The sequence below is a fragment of the Malurus melanocephalus genome, unplaced genomic scaffold (assembly GCF_030028575.1).
Source record: "Malurus melanocephalus ecotype Western Australia unplaced genomic scaffold, MMel_1.1 scaffold_163, whole genome shotgun sequence".
NCBI classification, from domain to species: Eukaryota; Metazoa; Chordata; class Aves; order Passeriformes; family Maluridae; genus Malurus; species Malurus melanocephalus.
This window is the reverse complement of record NW_026623395.1, coordinates 1,303,205-1,308,472: the sequence shown is the minus strand read 5'-3', so window position 1 is coordinate 1,308,472 and position 5,268 is coordinate 1,303,205. Positions and strand designations below refer to the sequence as shown.

General features: G+C 46.7%; 1 protein-coding gene across 7 annotated transcripts in view; it reads right to left on the bottom strand.

The window, feature by feature from the left end:
- TCF12 (transcription factor 12) overlaps positions 1-588 on the bottom strand; it is a 155,760-nt gene extending 155,172 nt beyond the window's left edge. For 4 of the 7 annotated variants that reach the window (XM_057372108.1, XM_057372107.1, XM_057372110.1 and 1 more), the window contains exon 1: positions 425-587. The gene's annotated coding sequence lies outside the window, so the exon portion shown is untranslated. Of the gene's footprint in view, positions 1-424 lie in introns of all 7 variants that reach the window. The other 3 variants (XM_057372113.1, XM_057372115.1, XM_057372111.1) reach the window with 2 other exon arrangements.
- Positions 589-5,268: the final 4,680 nt, after the last annotated feature.

Genomic DNA, 5,268 nt, shown 5'->3' with positions numbered 1-5,268 from the left:
GGGGGGGGGGGCTGGAATGCGCGTGCGGCGGCGGGGACGGGAGGGGCCCGCGCCTTCCCTTGTGCCGGTGGGCGCCGCGGCCCCGCGCCCCGCCAAGTTTCGGAGCCGCCCGCTCCTTTATGAGCGCGGGCAGCCGCCGACCGYCGCCCGCGGGGACTCGTTCCTGCCCGCGGTTTGCGGCCCGGAGACCGCCGCACGCTCGCCCCGCCACCGGCGCGGCCGGCCCCGGCTACAGCCCCTCGGGTTCCACGGCGGAGCCTCCGCCTCCCTCGCGGCCTCCCCGCCGCCACCCCAGGCAGCCCTGCTCCCGCCCGCTCGCCCGCGGCCCCGTCCCTTCGCCGCCGCCTCTGCCCGTGCGAGCGCCCGGCCGCCGCTTCCCTCCCCCGCCGCTCTCTCCCAACTTCTCGCGGCCGCCCGCACTCACCCGCTGCCCCCGTACGCTCCGGTGACCAGGGCCGGGCCGGCGGTGGCGGGCGGGCCGCGGGCTGGGTGGGAGGCGACGAGCCGAGCGCTCCCCCCCCGCTGGAAGGAACTTGTGGGTTCCCTCAGGCGGACATTTTTTTGCTTACAGAGCCTCAGCACCACGTTCACGGCTCCGGATCCGTATCCCTCCGCGCCGCGCCACCGCCTTAACCCTTGCGGCGCCGCGCCGCTCCTGACCGGGCGGGCGGGGATCCACCGACACCCCTGGAACCGCCCAGGCACCCGGCTCAGCCCCGAGAGCAGCGCTGGGACGCCCCAGCAGCTGAAGAGAAGCGGATCCCCTCGGGCCGCTCGGGGGAACACGAACCRCACGGAAACAGACCCCTCCCCACCGCTCCCCAACTCAGCCAAGCCGACAGCAAACCTCGACATGCAGCACTGCCGGCAACGCACGTGCCCCATAATACAGGATCGCACTCARCCTGAATCCACATACCCTAAAATATGCCTGAATACTTTTTATATATCAGTACACAGTCTTGCTCCTCAAAATAAAATGCCATATAAATTACATAAATGTTTAAGCATTCATTAGCAGCCTCCTCTTAAATACCTTAAAACCATAACGTGTCATAACACGAGAACATGGCTGTTACTACAAGAACTCACATTCAAATAAACTCTGTGGCTCTCTGAAACAGGTGATGCTAAAGGTGAACCAGCCCAACGGCTTCCGTGCAGGAATGGGAAGCAGCGTGCGAGGAACCTGCGCCCTCATTTGGGTCCTGCCACTGCTACAGACAAATCACACTTTTGTGCTTCGTCTCTTTCTCACAAAACCGCACAGCCAGCCTGTCCGGCTGAGAAGTTTATTTCGTGTCCGTAAAGCCACCCAACACACCAGCGTACCGGCCTCAGGCAGGCTCACGCCTCACACCGACACCGAGCGGTGCGATGCCGGTGCGATGCCGGTGCGATGCCGGTGCGATGCCGGTGCGATGCCGGTGCGATGCCGGTGCGATGCCGGTGCTCCGTCGCACACCCGTCTCTCGAGCCTGCAGAGCCCCCAGCTGGCACCTACTTGCCACCACCTGGGACTGGGCCTGCGCTTTTCTGACCCCAGCTATCGGGGGCCACCTACCATTCCCTCCGAAAGTGAGAATTATGAAGTAATAATCCATGCAGCTACTGGCATAATATTCACTTGGAGCAAAGGTATTTACAAAACGCAAGGACAGTGAAAAAAGATACTTAAAAACCTAAAAGCCTGCCGGTAAGCGAACTGGGRAAAAAGCGAGCCGGCAAGCGCCATGAGGAAGGGCACACTGTRTGGAGGAGCGTGCATCCCTCACAAGGCTGCTGCTTGGCAATCCCCCAGCTCTGAAAGCAGCAGGCTGTACCGAGGGCTCTCCAGCTACACACTCTTCCCTTCCAAATCAGCTCTTCCCAACCCAGGCCCTGACTGTGACATTTTCCAGAGGAAGGGGAATACGGTAACAAACTCACCACCCCCAAGCAAAGACAAACTGGAGATTCTCCTCCATTTTTCTCCCCTACATGCCGTGTGCTGGATGATCATTTGGCCTCGTGATTCTATGAATATTCATATATTTGCCACTTAGAAATGCAGGAAGCAATTTGTATTAAAATACCAACACAATGACTTCCATTCTCATTGCCCCTGAGGGATACAAGTATGTACCTTTTCTCTTTGATCTATAAATAATACTACACTTTTGAGAAAAGTACCCATTGTCAGACATCATTATACATTTAATGAGCAACATTTTTTAACATATTTTTGTTACAAGGAAGATCCCTACATACCTACTGAGAAGATATTTTTTCCCTGGAAGCGCTACTTTTTAACCAGTAGTGGCACTCAGTACCAGCTAGTACAGCTGCAAAGCTGATAAGCATTGATTAGAAAACWGGCTAAATGTAAAGCAGGTGGAAGCAATAATGCTAATAATTATTTATACTGATTTGTAATTGTATTAAAATTATAACTTAATTTTGTTAAGATGCAGATAATTATAGATTCTTTGTTTATACAAATGCATTGTATTTGCCCTCTGACATGAGATTTTAAGGTTCACATGCATTAGGCTTTTATTTGCAGCTAGACACTTTGAGTGGAATGTGATATATCCCCTAAACCCATGGCGCGGGGTTTAAAATTACACAAAATACCATAAAAYGTACTATTTGCTCCACAATGACATGTCACCTTCTCGTACAGGTGCTGAGTAAAAATGCTGATTGTCAAAAGTGACCTTGTATCAGCCATTCTTCTGCATTACATCTCCATGGGTGGGTGGTCTGCTCAGAAAAACTTCAAGACACTTACATAAAAAAAAATTTAAAAAAAAAAATGGGCTTTCCAGAAATTATGTCAGACAATTTAGCAAGTACACCAGGCCTCAGGGAAGGTATTCTTTTACCCAAAATACCTTGTAAGTCCAACCTAAAGAAGACTGCTTGGGGACACAAAATTGTAGTGAGTTGGCCAATTCAGATAATTTCAGAACATACTCCTGCAGGTAAYTCGACTAAAACTGTTGTGAAAGATCAGTAACTATTACATCCTCTGTTACAGWAAAATTCAAAAGATAATTAACCTAATGTTTCCTGGGTACTAAACATATTCTTCCACAAGTGAGATTTGGAGTTTTTAATAAATTCAGTTTTTAACCCCTAATCATGTAACACTGGTCAGAACTAACACATATACTCAAAACACTGAGGCATGATGTTATTTGTCTAAGCAATATTGTCTTTCACCACCACGATCAAGGTGTTACTAAGAAATCTTTCAGCTCTACCTCTCCCTATAAATTATTCCTGTTCACTGCAAAGATGAGAGTTTTTAAAAAATGTATTTCATCTCCTTATCCTGTCATAGTCATACACAGAAGATGAAACAAAACCCAATGCTGACAATACTAGAAAAAAAATCCAAACCCAAAGCAGTATATATTATAATCATTTTAAAAGATCTGAAGAAATCAGTGTCTGAAACCTGGTTCAAACAGGTACAATGGTTCCCCATTTGCAGCAAAGAAAATAGTTTCAGTCTCATTCCTGCTGCAACTCCTAGATATGGTTCTTTCCTTGCACATGTGCAAATTCAGCAAGCATACTATGTAAATCACACATTATCAAAAATTAAAAACTTCCAACTGTTCTGTGACACAACTGTACTGTTCTTCTACATTACGTAGCACACTAAAATGTTATCACRTTCTGCAACTGTTACACCCTCTTTTCTTTCACTTCTTTAGAAATAAAATTCACTATGTAGAAAGCAATGATTCAGATKGATAGAATTAAAATAAAGGAGCAATCATAAGCACTAACAATTTTGCTAGTGTTTGCATGAGTTAGCACTCCTGCAATCAGGACTGAATTCCTGAAGATGCTTTCCCACAAATATTTTCACTGATCAATTTTCTACCAAAATAAATGAATTTATCACTGTTATAGATAAATACCCTTCCCTTAGAGAAGCCTTCGGTCTGTCATGRAGTAGTGCAAGTAATAGCAGGTAAGCGTCTGCACACAAAGTCATCAGTGAACCCCAGACGCTGACAGAACACACAATACAACTGTAAATCTTTATGGTAACTGCCCTGACAGCTGAGCCACCAACATCAATACGGTCAGCGACCAACCAGAGCAATCAGGGAATTGCTACTTGCCAGATGGCGGTGGCAGCATTCTTCCACATGCTTCAACGTGACCATGAAAATGAAGAATTACATACAGAACATAAAAAAATTAAGAGGAATATAAAACCCAAATCACTTGAGCACAACTCCCTGAAAATAATCACACTCATGCACGGTTTTCACAGCCTTCATGAATTGCTTTCCACCCACTCCTTAAAGGAAAAATATTTGATACAGCAGACAGCTGTTGTGCATTCAGGGATGTGAGAAAATGTATTCCGTATTACTATTTAATGTATCATGCCTGTGTGAATATAATCATTAAGCTTGCATGTCTCCTTTTGGCTTATTTATTCTTAAATTTAGAGATGCTGAATTAATTTACCACCACCATTCAAACTGTACAAACTCCTAGGGTGATCCCCGACAGGGCACTTGACCACGGAGGGAGTTTTCACTGGAATGGCTCCTTTAAATCAACCTGTATGTGCTCAGCTTGCATCCACAGCCAACAATTAATTCATGATAAATGCTATTGCTCAGCAACTCCATAGCCCTGGAGAAAAGTCAGCAAACCTTCTTTCCTGCTCTAGTTTGTTGTTGTTCTTGGTTGGTTTCTTACAACAAATTCCCACTCTTCCCTAAACCACTGAATCCTTTCTACTGCCTCCAGTAAACTTCCCCATTCAGAGAGCGATGCTCATTTGGAGCCAGCAATAAGGAGAAAACAACATTGTTTGCTGCACTAGGATGGACAAAGCAATTCCCTTTTCTCACTGATGTGTTCCTTCACCTGGAACCTAACTTGAGCCCATAAAAAATTAAAATATTTTTGTTGTAATTCATGAAACTTTTGGATGAGGCTCTTGGGGAGGCATTCTGTTCTTCCTACAGCTCTCATTACAAAARGAATGGAAAAGTATCCTACAGAAGAGCATTGAGCTGTGTTGCTATGCCCAAGCCTCAGGATAGTGCAGTGGTTGCTGTTATCAGTACAGCCCATCTTACAGATAACCGATTTTGCTGCCTGCTATATTTACCTCGCGGTAATTAAAATTATATAACATATATGTTATGTAACATATTCTACACTCAGAAAGATTTAGAACATTAGCAGCAGGCTACAATGGTGAAACGTGTCGCCGAAGAGTACTACTTAGGAGGTGACCAGAGA